This window comes from Mustela lutreola, chromosome 6 (genome assembly GCF_030435805.1).
Source record: "Mustela lutreola isolate mMusLut2 chromosome 6, mMusLut2.pri, whole genome shotgun sequence".
In the NCBI taxonomy this organism is placed as follows: Eukaryota; Metazoa; Chordata; class Mammalia; order Carnivora; family Mustelidae; genus Mustela; species Mustela lutreola.
The window spans coordinates 128,678,419-128,696,238 of record NC_081295.1 but is presented as its reverse complement, the minus strand read 5'-3'; positions in this window follow the sequence as shown (position 1 = coordinate 128,696,238).

The window sequence follows — 17,820 nt, the reverse complement described above, 5'->3', positions numbered from 1 at the left end:
CCTTCACCACAGGAGAGAGGAGGCGACAGGATCCCTGCACAAGGCCCGTGCACTAGGATTGGGAACTGTGGGGTACTGTCTCCACTCCTTCCGCGGCACACCCCCTGCCACCCACAACGCTGCCACATCTTGGTGGAACAGGGCTTCTGACTGCCGGTTTCTCCATGGGGTTGTTTCTGCGAGTTCCGGGTATGGCACCTGGTGGCAAGCCCAAGTGTGCCCTTGGGACAGGTGGCCAAGGAGATGCTGTCCCCTTGGGACCTGAGGCACAGGACAGGCCTGCCTTCTGCCCAGACTCCTTCCTCAGAGTGGAGCACGCACCCCTGCCCTAGTCATCCCCTCATGTCTCCTTAGCAGCCAGGCTTCCATCTCTCCTTACAGGGAGCGGGTGACACGTGTCTTGCCACCGCCCTGCTGTTCGTGCCATGGTAGGCTATCCTGCTTCCCGAGCGTTTCCGGACCCCAAGGCCAAGGGCTCCTTCTCTTCCCCAGGGACGGCGTGCTGCGCCTTCCCCACACTTGCTCCTAGGGAGCGCAGTGACAGACATATGCAACCATGCTTCTCTCTCAGGCAGAGGGGATGCCCAGGCAAAGAGGATTTCGCTCCATGCGGGTTTATTACACCGTGCTGTGGAGACTAGCTCTGGAAAGCAACAGGCAGCATCCCACAGACCCGACTCTGATTTCCCAAAGAATGCTGTGCTTTCCCAGATGTTGTGCCAGTGCAAAGAGGCTTTTGCTTTATGCGGGTTTCTCCTGCCATGCTGCGAATACTAGGCTAAGGCCAGCAGCAACAGCAGCCCATAGAACAGACTCTGATTTCCCAGCGACTGCTCTGCTTTCGCAGAGGTTTTCACCTTGGCGCGAACCGCACTTCGCTGCTGTTTCCTCAGCAAGGCTTTGGCTGTTCGCTCTGTCACATCAGGATAGAAGAGCTGCGGGAGAGCTGCTGCCTCTTGGGCCTTGCTTTCCCGGACTCCATGTTGATGCCCTGGGTTCACCATGCCAGGGTGAACTAAGCAGACACAGCCACAACCCTGCAGCAGCGTGCGTTGCCTAGGATGGCACTCTATGCACACTACCATCTCCCGGTGTAGGCAACTTTGGCCTTTGGCACTGGCCCTCAGGCGGATTCGCGGACTAGGTCAGTGTCTTCCTCACAGGAGAGGAGAGGCGACAGGATCCCTGAACACTGCCCGTTACTGGAATGGGGAGCTTTCGGGGATTGTCCCCACTCTTTTCCCGGCACACACCCTGCCACCCACAATGCTGTCACATCTTGGAGGAAGATGGCACCTGACTGCGCATTTCTCGAGGGAGCTGTTTCTGCGAGTTCCGGGTATGGCGCCAGGTAGCTAGCCCAAGTCTGCCCTACGGACAGTTGCCCAAGGAGATGCTGTCCCCTTGGGACCAGAGGCACAGGACAGGCCTGCCTTCTGCCCAGACTCCTTCCTCAGAGTGGAGCACGCGTCCCTGCCCTAGTCGTCCCTTCATGTCTCCTTATTAGCCAGGCTTTGTCTCTCTGCAAAGGGAGCGGGTGACATTTGTCTTGCCACCGGCCTGCTGTTCCTGCCAGGGCAGGCTCTTCTGCTTCCCGACCGTTTCCCGACCCCAAGGCCAATGGCTCCTTCTCTTCTCTGGGGGCGGCGTGCTGTGCCTTCCCCAGACTTGTTTCTGGGGAGCGCGGTGACAGCCGTTTCCCTTTCCTGAAGGCCCTTTCAGATGTGCAAACATGCTTCTCTTAGGCAAAGGGGTGCTAGGGCAAAGAGGATTTCGCTCCATGCGGGTATCTTCCACCATTCTGCGGGGACTAGCTCAGGCATTCCGCTGCAGCATCCCACACATCCGATTCTGATTTCACAACGAATGCTGTGCTTTCCCAGAGGAGATGCCACAGCAAAGGGGCTTTCGCTCTCTACGGGTTTCTCCCATCGTGCTGCGAATACTAGGCTAAGGCAAGCTACAAAAGCAGCCCGCAGAACCGACTCTGATTTCCCAGTGACTGCTATGCTTTCGCAGAGGTTTTCAGCTTGGCGCGATCCACACTTCACTGCTCCTTCTTTTGCAAGGCTTTGGTCGTTCCCTCTGTCGCGGCAGGGAAGAAGAGCCACGGGAGAGCTGGTGCCGCTTGGGCCTTGATTTCCTCGGCTCCAAGTTCGCACCCGGGGTTCACCTCGGTAAGCCGAACTAAGCAGACACAGCCTCGACCCTGCAGCAGCGTGCGTGGCCTAGGATGCCACTCTGCTCACAATGCCATCTCTCGGCATAGGCAAGGCCTGCCCTTTCGCTCTGGCGTTCAGGTGGACAGGGGACTAGGCCAGTGCCTTCCCCATCCTTGAGGAGACGTGAGAGGATCACTGCAACACCGCCCGTGCCCTGGGATGGGGAGTAATGGGTAACTGTCCCTGTTTCCCCGGGACACTCCCTGCCTCCGCCAATGCTGCCACATCCTGGAGGAAGACGGCATCTGATTGCCCATTCCTCCAGGAGGTGATTCTGCGAGTTCAGGGCCGGGAGTTTGGTGGCAAGCCCACTTCTGCCCTCTGGACAGGTGGCCAAGGAGATGCTGTCCCCTTGGGACCAGAGGCACAGGAAAGGCCTTCCTTCTCGGACTCCTTCCTCAGATTGGAGCACGCTCCCTTGCCCAATCGTCCCCTCATGTCTCCTTAGCAGCCAGGCTTCGTCTCTCTGCACAGGGAGCGGGTGACACTTGTCTTGCCACAGGCCCGCTGTTCCTGCCAGGGCCGGCTCTCCAGCTTCACGACCGTTTCCCGACCCCAAGGCCAAGGGCTCCTTCTCTTCTCCTGGGGCAGCGTGCTGCATGTTCCCAAGATAGGCTCCTGTGGAGCCCAGTGACAGACATGTCCCTTTCCTTAAGGCTCTTTCCAAAGGCGCAAGCACGGTTCTCTCTCAGGCAGAGGGGATGCCCAGGCATAGAGGATTTCGCTCCATGCGGGTTTATTACACCATGCTGTGGAGACAAGCTCTGGCAAGGAACCGGCAGCATCCCACACACCCGACTCTGATTTCCCAAAGAATGCTGTGCGTTCCTAGAGGGGATGCCCGTGCAAAGAGTCTTTCGCTTAATGCGGGTTTCTCCCGCCATGCTGATAATACTAGGCTAAGGCAAGCAGCAACAGCAGCCCACAGAACAGACTCTGATTTCCCAGCGACGGCTATGCTTTCGCAGAGGTTTTCAGCTTGGCACGAATCGCACTTCGCTGCTGCTTCCTCAGCAAGGCTTTGTTTGTTCGCTCTGTAGCGGCAGGGAAGAAGAGCTGCGGGGGAGCTGGTGCCTCTGGGACGTTGCTTTTCCGGGCTCCAAGATCGCGCCCGGGTTTCACCTTGCTAAGCCGAACAAATAGACACAGACACAACCCTGCAGCAACGTGTGTGGCCTATCATGGCACTCTATGCCTATTACCATCTCCTGGCGTAGGTAAGGCTTTGCCGTTTCTCCGGCGATCAGGCAGACTCGGGGTCTAGGCCAGTGCCTTCACCACAGGAGAGAGGAGGCGACAGGATCCCTGCACAAGGCCCGTGCACTAGGATTGGGAACTGTGGGGTACTGTCTCCACTCCTTCCGCGGCACACCCCCTGCCACCCACAACGCTGCCACATCTTGGTGGAACAGGGCTTCTGACTGCCGGTTTCTCCATGGGGTTGTTTCTGCGAGTTCCGGGTATGGCACCTGGTGGCAAGCCCAAGTCTGCCCTTGGGACAGGTGGCCAAGGAGATGCTGTCCCCTTGGGACCTGAGGCACAGGACAGGCCTGCCTTCTGCCCAGACTCCTTCCTCAGAGTGGAGCAAGCACCCCTGCCCTAGTCATCCCCTCATGTCTCTTTAGCAGCCAGGCTTCCATCTCTCCTTACAGGGAGCGGGTGACACGTGTCTTGCCACCGCCCTGCTGTTCGTGCCATGGTAGGCTATCCTGCTTCCCGAGCGTTTCCGGACCCCAAGGCCAAGGGCTCCTTCTCTTCCCCAGGGACGGCGTGCTGCGCCTTCCCCACACTTGCTCCTAGGGAGCGCAGTGACAGACATATGCAACCATGCTTCTCTCTCAGGCAGAGGGGATGCCCAGGCAAAGAGGATTTCGCTCCATGCGGGTTTATTACACCGTGCTGTGGAGACTAGCTCTGGAAAGCAACAGGCAGCATCCCACAGACCCGACTCTGATTTCCCAAAGAATGCTGTGCTTTCCCAGATGTTGTGCCAGTGCAAAGAGGCTTTTGCTTTATGCGGGTTTCTCCTGCCATGCTGCGAATACTAGGCTAAGGCCAGCAGCAACAGCAGCCCATAGAACAGACTCTGATTTCCCAGCGACTGCTCTGCTTTCGCAGAGGTTTTCACCTTGGCGCGAACCGCACTTCGCTGCTGTTTCCTCAGCAAGGCTTTGGCTGTTCGCTCTGTCACATCAGGATAGAAGAGCTGCGGGAGAGCTGCTGCCTCTTGGGCCTTGCTTTCCCGGACTCCATGTTGATGCCCTGGGTTCACCATGCCAGGGTGAACTAAGCAGACACAGCCACAACCCTGCAGCAGCGTGCGTTGCCTAGGATGGCACTCTATGCACACTACCATCTCCCGGTGTAGGCAACTTTGGCCTTTGGCACTGGCCCTCAGGCGGATTCGCGGACTAGGTCAGTGTCTTCCTCACAGGAGAGGAGAGGCGACAGGATCCCTGAACACTGCCCGTTACTGGAATGGGGAGCTTTCGGGGATTGTCCCCACTCTTTTCCTGGCACACACCCTGCCACCCACAATGCTGTCACATCTTGGAGGAAGATGGCACCTGACTGCGCATTTCTCGAGGGAGCTGTTTCTGCGAGTTCCGGGTATGGCGCCAGGTAGCTAGCCCAAGTCTGCCCTACGGACAGTTGCCCAAGGAGATGCTGTCCCCTTGGGACCAGAGGCACAGGACAGGCCTGCCTTCTGCCCAGACTCCTTCCTCAGAGTGGAGCACGCGTCCCTGCCCTAGTCGTCCCTTCATGTCTCCTTATTAGCCAGGCTTTGTCTCTCTGCAAAGGGAGCGGGTGACATTTGTCTTGCCACCGGCCTGCTGTTCCTGCCAGGGCAGGCTCTTCTGCTTCCCGACCGTTTCCCGACCCCAAGGCCAATGGCTCCTTCTCTTCTCTGGGGGCGGCGTGCTGTGCCTTCCCCAGACTTGTTTCTGGGGAGCGCGGTGACAGCCGTTTCCCTTTCCTGAAGGCCCTTTCAGATGTGCAAACATGCTTCTCTTAGGCAAAGGGGTGCTAGGGCAAAGAGGATTTCGCTCCATGCGGGTATCTTCAACCATTCTGCGGAGACTAGCTCAGGCATTCAGCTGCAGCATCCCACACATCCGATTCTGATTTCACAACGAATGCTGTGCTTTCCCAGAGGAGATGCCACAGCAAAGGGGCTTTCGCTCTCTACGGGTTTCTCCCATCGTGCTGCGAACGAATACTAGGCTAAGGCAAGCTACAAAAGCAGCCCGCAGAACCGACTCTGATTTCCCAGTGACTGCTATGCTTTCGCAGAGGTTTTCAGCTTGGCGCGATCCACACTTCACTGCTCCTTCTTTTGCAAGGCTTTGGTCGTTCCCTCTGTCGCGGCAGGGAAGAAGAGCCACGGGAGAGCTGGTGCCGCTTGGGCCTTGATTTCCTCGGCTCCAAGTTCGCACCCGGGGTTCACCTCGCTAAGCCGAACTAAGCAGACACAGCCTCGACCCTGCAGCAGCGTGCGTGGCCTAGGATGGCACTCTGCTCACAATGCCATCTCTCGGCATAGGCAAGGCCTGCCCTTTCGCTCTGGCGTTCAGGTGGACAGGGGACTAGGCCAGTGCCTTCCCCATCCTTGAGGAGACGTGAGAGGATCACTGCAACACCGCCCGTGCCCTGGGATGGGGAGTAATGGGTAACTGTCCCTGTTTCCCCGGGACACTCCCTGCCTACGCCAATGCTGCCACATCCTGGAGGAAGACGGCATCTGATTGCCCATTCCTCCAGGAGGTGATTCTGCGAGTTCAGGGCCGGGAGTTTGGTGGCAAGCCCACTTCTGCCCTCTGGACAGGTGGCCAAGGTGATGCTGTCCCCTTGGGACCAGAGGCACAGGAAAGGCCTTCCTTCTCGGACTCCTTCCTCAGATTGGAGCACGCTCCCTTGCCCAATCGTCCCCTCATGTCTCCTTAGCAGCCAGGCTTCGTCTCTCTGCACAGGGAGCGGGTGACACTTGTCTTGCCACAGGCCCGCTGTTCCTGCCAGGGCCGGCTCTCCAGCTTCACGACCGTTTCCCGACCCCAAGGCCAAGGGCTCCTTCTCTTCTCCTGGGGCAGCGTGCTGCATTTTCCCAAGACAGGCTCCTGTGGAGCCCAGTGACAGACATGTCCCTTTCCTTAAGGCTCTTTCCACAGGCGCAGGCACGGTTCTCTCTCAGGCAGAGGGGATGCCCAGGCATAGAGGATTTCGCTCCATGCGGGTTTATTACACCATGCTGTGGAGACAAGCTCTGGCAAGGAACCGGCAGCATCCCACACACCCGACTCTGATTTCCCAAAGAATGCTGTGCGTTCCTAGAGGGGATGCCCGTGCAAAGAGTCTTTCGCTTAATGCGGGTTTCTCCCGCCATGCTGATAATACTAGGCTAAGGCAAGCAGCAACAGCAGCCCACAGAACAGACTCTGATTTCCCAGCGACGGCTATGCTTTCGCAGAGGTTTTCAGCTTGGCACGAATCGCACTTCGCTGCTGCTTCCTCAGCAAGGCTTTGTTTGTTCGCTCTGTAGCGGCAGGGAAGAAGAGCTGCGGGGGAGCTGGTGCCTCTGGGACGTTGCTTTTCCGGGCTCCAAGATCGCGCCCGGGTTTCACCTTGCTAAGCCGAACAAATAGACACAGACACAACCCTGCAGCAACGTGCGTGGCCTATCATGGCACTCTATGCCTATTACCATCTCCTGGCGTAGGTAAGGCTTTGCCGTTTCTCCGGCGATCAGGCAGACTCGGGGTCTAGGCCAGTGCCTTCACCACAGGAGAGAGGAGGCGACAGGATCCCTGCACAAGGCCCGTGCACTAGGATTGGGAACTGTGGGGTACTGTCTCCACTCCTTCCGCGGCACACCCCCTGCCACCCACAACGCTGCCACATCTTGGTGGAACAGGGCTTCTGACTGCCGGTTTCTCCATGGGGTTGTTTCTGCGAGTTCCGGGTATGGCACCTGGTGGCAAGCCCAAGTGTGCCCTTGGGACAGGTGGCCAAGGAGATGCTGTCCCCTTGGGACCTGAGGCACAGGACAGGCCTGCCTTCTGCCCAGACTCCTTCCTCAGAGTGGAGCACGCACCCCTGCCCTAGTCATCCCCTCATGTCTCCTTAGCAGCCAGGCTTCCATCTCTCCTTACAGGGAGCGGGTGACACGTGTCTTGCCACCGCCCTGCTGTTCGTGCCATGGTAGGCTATCCTGCTTCCCGAGCGTTTCCGGACCCCAAGGCCAAGGGCTCCTTCTCTTCCCCAGGGACGGCGTGCTGCGCCTTCCCCACACTTGCTCCTAGGGAGCGCAGTGACAGACATATGCAACCATGCTTCTCTCTCAGGCAGAGGGGATGCCCAGGCAAAGAGGATTTCGCTCCATGCGGGTTTATTACACCGTGCTGTGGAGACTAGCTCTGGAAAGCAACAGGCAGCATCCCACAGACCCGACTCTGATTTCCCAAAGAATGCTGTGCTTTCCCAGATGTTGTGCCAGTGCAAAGAGGCTTTTGCTTTATGCGGGTTTCTCCTGCCATGCTGCGAATACTAGGCTAAGGCCAGCAGCAACAGCAGCCCATAGAACAGACTCTGATTTCCCAGCGACTGCTCTGCTTTCGCAGAGGTTTTCACCTTGGCGCGAACCGCACTTCGCTGCTGTTTCCTCAGCAAGGCTTTGGCTGTTCGCTCTGTCACATCAGGATAGAAGAGCTGCGGGAGAGCTGCTGCCTCTTGGGCCTTGCTTTCCCGGACTCCATGTTGATGCCCTGGGTTCACCATGCCAGGGTGAACTAAGCAGACACAGCCACAACCCTGCAGCAGCGTGCGTTGCCTAGGATGGCACTCTATGCACACTACCATCTCCCGGTGTAGGCAACTTTGGCCTTTGGCACTGGCCCTCAGGCGGATTCGCGGACTAGGTCAGTGTCTTCCTCACAGGAGAGGAGAGGCGACAGGATCCCTGAACACTGCCCGTTACTGGAATGGGGAGCTTTCGGGGATTGTCCCCACTCTTTTCCCGGCACACACCCTGCCACCCACAATGCTGTCACATCTTGGAGGAAGATGGCACCTGACTGCGCATTTCTCGAGGGAGCTGTTTCTGCGAGTTCCGGGTATGGCGCCAGGTAGCTAGCCCAAGTCTGCCCTACGGACAGTTGCCCAAGGAGATGCTGTCCCCTTGGGACCAGAGGCACAGGACAGGCCTGCCTTCTGCCCAGACTCCTTCCTCAGAGTGGAGCACGCGTCCCTGCCCTAGTCGTCCCTTCATGTCTCCTTATTAGCCAGGCTTTGTCTCTCTGCAAAGGGAGCGGGTGACATTTGTCTTGCCACCGGCCTGCTGTTCCTGCCAGGGCAGGCTCTTCTGCTTCCCGACCGTTTCCCGACCCCAAGGCCAATGGCTCCTTCTCTTCTCTGGGGGCGGCGTGCTGTGCCTTCCCCAGACTTGTTTCTGGGGAGCGCGGTGACAGCCGTTTCCCTTTCCTGAAGGCCCTTTCAGATGTGCAAACATGCTTCTCTTAGGCAAAGGGGTGCTAGGGCAAAGAGGATTTCGCTCCATGCGGGTATCTTCCACCATTCTGCGGGGACTAGCTCAGGCATTCCGCTGCAGCATCCCACACATCCGATTCTGATTTCACAACGAATGCTGTGCTTTCCCAGAGGAGATGCCACAGCAAAGGGGCTTTCGCTCTCTACGGGTTTCTCCCATCGTGCTGCGAATACTAGGCTAAGGCAAGCTACAAAAGCAGCCCGCAGAACCGACTCTGATTTCCCAGTGACTTCTATGCTTTCGCAGAGGTTTTCAGCTTGGCGCGATCCACACTTCACTGCTCCTTCTTTTGCAAGGCTTTGGTCGTTCCCTCTGTCGCGGCAGGGAAGAAGAGCCACGGGAGAGCTGGTGCCGCTTGGGCCTTGATTTCCTCGGCTCCAAGTTCGCACCCGGGGTTCACCTCGGTAAGCCGAACTAAGCAGACACAGCCTCGACCCTGCAGCAGCGTGCGTGGCCTAGGATGGCACTCTGCTCACAATGCCATCTCTCGGCATAGGCAAGGCCTGCCCTTTCGCTCTGGCGTTCAGGTGGACAGGGGACTAGGCCAGTGCCTTCCCCATCCTTGAGGAGACGTGAGAGGATCACTGCAACACCGCCCGTGCCCTGGGATGGGGAGTAATGGGTAACTGTCCCTGTTTCCCCGGGACACTCCCTGCCTCCGCCAATGCTGCCACATCCTGGAGGAAGACGGCATCTGATTGCCCATTCCTCCAGGAGGTGATTCTGCGAGTTCAGGGCCGGGAGTTTGGTGGCAAGCCCACTTCTGCCCTCTGGACAGGTGGCCAAGGAAATGCTGTCCCCTTGGGACCAGAGGCACAGGAAAGGCCTTCCTTCTCGGACTCCTTCCTCAGATTGGAGCACGCTCCCTTGCCCAATCGTCCCCTCATGTCTCCTTAGCAGCCAGGCTTCGTCTCTCTGCACAGGGAGCGGGTGACACTTGTCTTGCCACAGGCCCGCTGTTCCTGAAAGGGCCGGCTCTCCAGCTTCACGACCGTTTCCCGACCCCAAGGCCAAGGGCTCCTTCTCTTCTCCTGGGGCAGCGTGCTGCATTTTCCCAAGACAGGCTCCTGTGGAGCCCAGTGACAGACATGTCCCTTTCCTTAAGGCTCTTTCCACAGGCGCAAGCACGGTTCTCTCTCAGGCAGAGGGGATGCCCAGGCATAGAGGATTTCGCTCCATGCGGGTTTATTACACCATGCTGTGGAGACAAGCTCTGGCAAGGAACCGGCAGCATCCCACACACCCGACTCTGATTTCCCAAAGAATGCTGTGCGTTCCTAGAGGGGATGCACGTGCAAAGAGTCTTTCGCTTAATGCGGGTTTCTCCCGCCATGCTGATAATACTAGGCTAAGGCAAGCAGCAACAGCAGCCCACAGAACAGACTCTGATTTCCCAGCGACGGCTATGCTTTCGCAGAGGTTTTCAGCTTGGCACGAATCGCACTTCGCTGCTGCTTCCTCAGCAAGGCTTTGTTTGTTCGCTCTGTAGCGGCAGGGAAGAAGAGCTGCGGGGGAGCTGGTGCCTCTGGGACGTTGCTTTTCCGGGCTCCAAGATCGCGCCCGGGTTTCACCTTGCTAAGCCGAACAAATAGACACAGACACAACCCTGCAGCAACGTGCGTGGCCTATCATGGCACTCTATGCCTATTACCATCTCCTGGCGTAGGTAAGGCTTTGCCGTTTCTCCGGCGATCAGGCAGACTCGGGGTCTAGGCCAGTGCCTTCACCACAGGAGAGAGGAGGCGACAGGATCCCTGCACAAGGCCCGTGCACTAGGATTGGGAACTGTGGGGTACTGTCTCCACTCCTTCCGCGGCACACCCCCTGCCACCCACAACGCTGCCACATCTTGGTGGAACAGGGCTTCTGACTGCCGGTTTCTCCATGGGGTTGTTTCTGCGAGTTCCGGGTATGGCACCTGGTGGCAAGCCCAAGTCTGCCCTTGGGACAGGTGGCCAAGGAGATGCTGTCCCCTTGGGACCTGAGGCACAGGACAGGCCTGCCTTCTGCCCAGACTCCTTCCTCAGAGTGGAGCACGCACCCCTGCCCTAGTCATCCCCTCATGTCTCCTTAGCAGCCAGGCTTCCATCTCTCCTTACAGGGAGCGGGTGACACGTGTCTTGCCACCGCCCTGCTGTTCGTGCCATGGTAGGCTATCCTGCTTCCCGAGCGTTTCCGGACCCCAAGGCCAAGGGCTCCTTCTCTTCCCCAGGGACGGCGTGCTGCGCCTTCCCCACACTTGCTCCTAGGGAGAGCAGTGACAGACATATGCAACCATGCTTCTCTCTCAGGCAGAGGGGATGCCCAGGCAAAGAGGATTTCGCTCCATGCGGGTTTATTACACCGTGCTGTGGAGACTAGCTCTGGAAAGCAACAGGCAGCATCCCACAGACCCGACTCTGATTTCCCAAAGAATGCTGTGCTTTCCCAGATGTTGTGCCAGTGCAAAGAGGCTTTTGCTTTATGCGGGTTTCTCCTGCCATGCTGCGAATACTAGGCTAAGGCCAGCAGCAACAGCAGCCCACAGAACAGACTCTGATTTCCCAGCGACTGCTCTGCTTTCGCAGAGGTTTTCACCTTGGCGCGAACCGCACTTCGCTGCTGTTTCCTCAGCAAGGCTTTGGCTGTTCGCTCTGTCACATCAGGATAGAAGAGCTGCGGGAGAGCTGCTGCCTCTTGGGCCTTGCTTTCCCGGACTCCATGTTGATGCCCTGGGTTCACCATGCCAGGGTGAACTAAGCAGACACAGCCACAACCCTGCAGCAGCGTGCGTTGCCTAGGATGGCACTCTATGCACACTACCATCTCCCGGTGTAGGCAACTTTGGCCTTTGGCACTGGCCCTCAGGCGGATTCGCGGACTAGGTCAGTGTCTTCCTCACAGGAGAGGAGAGGCGACAGGATCCCTGAACACTGCCCGTTACTGGAATGGGGAGCTTTCGGGGATTGTCCCCACTCTTTTCCCGGCACACACCCTGCCACCCACAATGCTGTCACATCTTGGAGGAAGATGGCACCTGACTGCGCATTTCTCGAGGGAGCTGTTTCTGCGAGTTCCGGGTATGGCGCCAGGTAGCTAGCCCAAGTCTGCCCTACGGACAGTTGCCCAAGGAGATGCTGTCCCCTTGGGACCAGAGGCACAGGACAGGCCTGCCTTCTGCCCAGACTCCTTCCTCAGAGTGGAGCACGCGTCCCTGCCCTAGTCGTCCCTTCATGTCTCCTTATTAGCCAGGCTTTGTCTCTCTGCAAAGGGAGCGGGTGACATTTGTCTTGCCACCGGCCTGCTGTTCCTGCCAGGGCAGGCTCTTCTGCTTCCCGACCGTTTCCCGACCCCAAGGCCAATGGCTCCTTCTCTTCTCTGGGGGCGGCGTGCTGTGCCTTCCCCAGACTTGTTTCTGGGGAGCGCGGTGACAGCCGTTTCCCTTTCCTGAAGGCCCTTTCAGATGTGCAAACATGCTTCTCTTAGGCAAAGGGGTGCTAGGGCAAAGAGGATTTCGCTCCATGCGGGTATCTTCCACCATTCTGCGGGGACTAGCTCAGGCATTCAGCTGCAGCATCCCACACATCCGATTCTGATTTCACAACGAATGCTGTGCTTTCCCAGAGGAGATGCCACAGCAAAGGGGCTTTCGCTCTCTACGGGTTTCTCCCATCGTGCTGCGAACGAATACTAGGCTAAGGCAAGCTACAAAAGCAGCCCGCAGAACCGACTCTGATTTCCCAGTGACTGCTATGCTTTCGCAGAGGTTTTCAGCTTGGCGCGATCCACACTTCACTGCTCCTTCTTTTGCAAGGCTTTGGTCGTTCCCTCTGTCGCGGCAGGGAAGAAGAGCCACGGGAGAGCTGGTGCCGCTTGGGCCTTGATTTCCTCGGCTCCAAGTTCGCACCCGGGGTTCACCTCAATAAGCCGAACTAAGCAGACACAGCCTCGACCCTGCAGCAGCGTGCGTGGCCTAGGATGGCACTCTGCTCACAATGCCATCTCTCGGCATAGGCAAGGCCCGCCCTTTCGCTCTGGCGTTCAGGTGGACAGGGGACTAGGCCAGTGCCTTCCCCATCCTTGAGGAGACGTGAGAGGATCACTGCAACACCGCCCGTGCACTGGGATGGGGAGTAATGGGTAACTGTCCCTGTTTCCCCGGGACACTCCCTGCCTACGCCAATGCTGCCACATCCTGGAGGAAGACGGCATCTGATTGCCCATTCCTCCAGGAGGTGATTCTGCGAGTTCAGGGCCGGGAGTTTGGTGGCAAGCCCACTTCTGCCCTCTGGACAGGTGGCCAAGGAGATGCTGTCCCCTTGGGACCAGAGGCACAGGAAAGGCCTTCCTTCTCGGACTCCTTCCTCAGATTGGAGCACGCTCCCTTGCCCAATCGTCCCCTCATGTCTCCTTAGCAGCCAGGCTTCGTCTCTCTGCACAGGGAGCGGGTGACACTTGTCTTGCCACAGGCCCGCTGTTCCTGCCAGGGCCGGCTCTCCAGCTTCACGACCGTTTCCCGACCCCAAGGCCAAGGGCTCCTTCTCTTCTCCTGGGGCAGCGTGCTGCATTTTCCCAAGACAGGCTCCTGTGGAGCCCAGTGACAGACATGTCCCTTTCCTTAAGGCTCTTTCCACAGGCGCAGGCACGGTTCTCTCTCAGGCAGAGGGGATGCCCAGGCATAGAGGATTTCGCTCCATGCGGGTTTATTACACCATGCTGTGGAGACAAGCTCTGGCAAGGAACCGGCAGCATCCCACACACCCGACTCTGATTTCCCAAAGAATGCTGTGCGTTCCTAGAGGGGATGCCCGTGCAAAGAGTCTTTCGCTTAATGCGGGTTTCTCCCGCCATGCTGATAATACTAGGCTAAGGCAAGCAGCAACAGCAGCCCACAGAACAGACTCTGATTTCCCAGCGACGGCTATGCTTTCGCAGAGGTTTTCAGCTTGGCACGAATCGCACTTCGCTGCTGCTTCCTCAGCAAGGCTTTGTTTGTTCGCTCTGTAGCGGCAGGGAAGAAGAGCTGCGGGGGAGCTGGTGCCTCTGGGACGTTGCTTTTCCGGGCTCCAAGATCGCGCCCGGGTTTCACCTTGCTAAGCCGAACAAATAGACACAGACACAACCCTGCAGCAACGTGCGTGGCCTATCATGGCACTCTATGCCTATTACCATCTCCTGGCGTAGGTAAGGCTTTGCCGTTTCTCCGGCGATCAGGCAGACTCGGGGTCTAGGCCAGTGCCTTCACCACAGGAGAGAGGAGGCGACAGGATCCCTGCACAAGGCCCGTGCACTAGGATTGGGAACTGTGGGGTACTGTCTCCACTCCTTCCGCGGCACACCCCCTGCCACCCACAACGCTGCCACATCTTGGTGGAACAGGGCTTCTGACTGCCGGTTTCTCCATGGGGTTGTTTCTGCGAGTTCCGGGTATGGCACCTGGTGGCAAGCCCAAGTCTGCCCTTGGGACAGGTGGCCAAGGAGATGCTGTCCCCTTGGGACCTGAGGCACAGGACAGGCCTGCCTTCTGCCCAGACTCCTTCCTCAGAGTGGAGCACGCACCCCTGCCCTAGTCATCCCCTCATGTCTCCTTAGCAGCCAGGCTTCCATCTCTCCTTACAGGGAGCGGGTGACACGTGTCTTGCCACCGCCCTGCTGTTCGTGCCATGGTAGGCTATCCTGCTTCCCGAGCGTTTCCGGACCCCAAGGCCAAGGGCTCCTTCTCTTCCCCAGGGACGGCGTGCTGCGCCTTCCCCACACTTGCTCCTAGGGAGCGCAGTGACAGACATATGCAACCATGCTTCTCTCTCAGGCAGAGGGGATGCCCAGGCAAAGAGGATTTCGCTCCATGCGGGTTTATTACACCGTGCTGTGGAGACTAGCTCTGGAAAGCAACAGGCAGCATCCCACAGACCCGACTCTGATTTCCCAAAGAATGCTGTGCTTTCCCAGATGTTGTGCCAGTGCAAAGAGGCTTTTGCTTTATGCGGGTTTCTCCTGCCATGCTGCGAATACTAGGCTAAGGCCAGCAGCAACAGCAGCCCACAGAACAGACTCTGATTTCCCAGCGACTGCTCTGCTTTCGCAGAGGTTTTCACCTTGGCGCGAACCGCACTTCGCTGCTGTTTCCTCAGCAAGGCTTTGGCTGTTCGCTCTGTCACATCAGGATAGAAGAGCTGCGGGAGAGCTGCTGCCTCTTGGGCCTTGCTTTCCCGGACTCCATGTTGATGCCCTGGGTTCACCATGCCAGGGTGAACTAAGCAGACACAGCCACAACCCTGCAGCAGCGTGCGTTGCCTAGGATGGCACTCTATGCACACTACCATCTCCCGGTGTAGGCAACTTTGGCCTTTGGCACTGGCCCTCAGGCGGATTCGCGGACTAGGTCAGTGTCTTCCTCACAGGAGAGGAGAGGCGACAGGATCCCTGAACACTGCCCGTTACTGGAATGGGGAGCTTTCGGGGATTGTCCCCACTCTTTTCCCGGCACACACCCTGCCACCCACAATGCTGTCACATCTTGGAGGAAGATGGCACCTGACTGCGCATTTCTCGAGGGAGCTGTTTCTGCGAGTTCCGGGTATGGCGCCAGGTAGCTAGCCCAAGTCTGCCCTACGGACAGTTGCCCAAGGAGATGCTGTCCCCTTGGGACCAGAGGCACAGGACAGGCCTGCCTTCTGCCCAGACTCCTTCCTCAGAGTGGAGCACGCGTCCCTGCCCTAGTCGTCCCTTCATGTCTCCTTATTAGCCAGGCTTTGTCTCTCTGCAAAGGGAGCGGGTGACATTTGTCTTGCCACCGGCCTGCTGTTCCTGCCAGGGCAGGCTCTTCTGCTTCCCGACCGTTTCCCGACCCCAAGGCCAATGGCTCCTTCTCTTCTCTGGGGGCGGCGTGCTGTGCCTTCCCCAGACTTGTTTCTGGGGAGCGCGGTGACAGCCGTTTCCCTTTCCTGAAGGCCCTTTCAGATGTGCAAACATGCTTCTCTTAGGCAAAGGGGTGCTAGGGCAAAGAGGATTTCGCTCCATGCGGGTATCTTCAACCATTCTGCGGAGACTAGCTCAGGCATTCAGCTGCAGCATCCCACACATCCGATTCTGATTTCACAACGAATGCTGTGCTTTCCCAGAGGAGATGCCACAGCAAAGGGGCTTTCGCTCTCTACGGGTTTCTCCCATCGTGCTGCGAACGAATACTAGGCTAAGGCAAGCTACAAAAGCAGCCCGCAGAACCGACTCTGATTTCCCAGTGACTGCTATGCTTTCGCAGAGGTTTTCAGCTTGGCGCGATCCACACTTCACTGCTCCTTCTTTTGCAAGGCTTTGGTCGTTCCCTCTGTCGCGGCAGGGAAGAAGAGCCACGGGAGAGCTGGTGCCGCTTGGGCCTTGATTTCCTCGGCTCCAAGTTCGCACCCGGGGTTCACCTCGCTAAGCCGAACTAAGCAGACACAGCCTCGACCCTGCAGCAGCGTGCGTGGCCTAGGATGGCACTCTGCTCACAATGCCATCTCTCGGCATAGGCAAGGCCTGCCCTTTCGCTCTGGCGTTCAGGTGGACAGGGGACTAGGCCAGTGCCTTCCCCATCCTTGAGGAGACGTGAGAGGATCACTGCAACACCGCCCGTGCCCTGGGATGGGGAGTAATGGGTAACTGTCCCTGTTTCCCCGGGACACTCCCTGCCTACGCCAATGCTGCCACATCCTGGAGGAAGACGGCATCTGATTGCCCATTCCTCCAGGAGGTGATTCTGCGAGTTCAGGGCCGGGAGTTTGGTGGCAAGCCCACTTCTGCCCTCTGGACAGGTGGCCAAGGTGATGCTGTCCCCTTGGGACCAGAGGCACAGGAAAGGCCTTCCTTCTCGGACTCCTTCCTCAGATTGGAGCACGCTCCCTTGCCCAATCGTCCCCTCATGTCTCCTTAGCAGCCAGGCTTCGTCTCTCTGCACAGGGAGCGGGTGACACTTGTCTTGCCACAGGCCCGCTGTTCCTGCCAGGGCCGGCTCTCCAGCTTCACGACCGTTTCCCGACCCCAAGGCCAAGGGCTCCTTCTCTTCTCCTGGGGCAGCGTGCTGCATTTTCCCAAGACAGGCTCCTGTGGAGCCCAGTGACAGACATGTCCCTTTCCTTAAGGCTCTTTCCACAGGCGCAGGCACGGTTCTCTCTCAGGCAGAGGGGATGCCCAGGCATAGAGGATTTCGCTCCATGCGGGTTTATTACACCATGCTGTGGAGACAAGCTCTGGCAAGGAACCGGCAGCATCCCACACACCCGACTCTGATTTCCCAAAGAATGCTGTGCGTTCCTAGAGGGGATGCCCGTGCAAAGAGTCTTTCGCTTAATGCGGGTTTCTCCCGCCATGCTGATAATACTAGGCTAAGGCAAGCAGCAACAGCAGCCCACAGAACAGACTCTGATTTCCCAGCGACGGCTATGCTTTCGCAGAGGTTTTCAGCTTGGCACGAATCGCACTTCGCTGCTGCTTCCTCAGCAAGGCTTTGTTTGTTCGCTCTGTAGCGGCAGGGAAGAAGAGCTGCGGGGGAGCTGGTGCCTCTGGGACGTTGCTTTTCCGGGCTCCAAGATCGCGCCCGGGTTTCACCTTGCTAAGCCGAACAAATAGACACAGACACAACCCTGCAGCAACGTGCGTGGCCTATCATGGCACTCTATGCCTATTACCATCTCCTGGCGTAGGTAAGGCTTTGCCGTTTCTCCGGCGATCAGGCAGACTCGGGGTCTAGGCCAGTGCCTTCACCACAGGAGAGAGGAGGCGACAGGATCCCTGCACAAGGCCCGTGCACTAGGATTGGGAACTGTGGGGTACTGTCTCCACTCCTTCCGCGGCACACCCCCTGCCACCCACAACGCTGCCACATCTTGGTGGAACAGGGCTTCTGACTGCCGGTTTCTCCATGGGGTTGTTTCTGCGAGTTCCGGGTATGGCACCTGGTGGCAAGCCCAAGTGTGCCCTTGGGACAGGTGGCCAAGGAGATGCTGTCCCCTTGGGACCTGAGGCACAGGACAGGCCTGCCTTCTGCCCAGACTCCTTCCTCAGAGTGGAGCACGCACCCCTGCCCTAGTCATCCCCTCA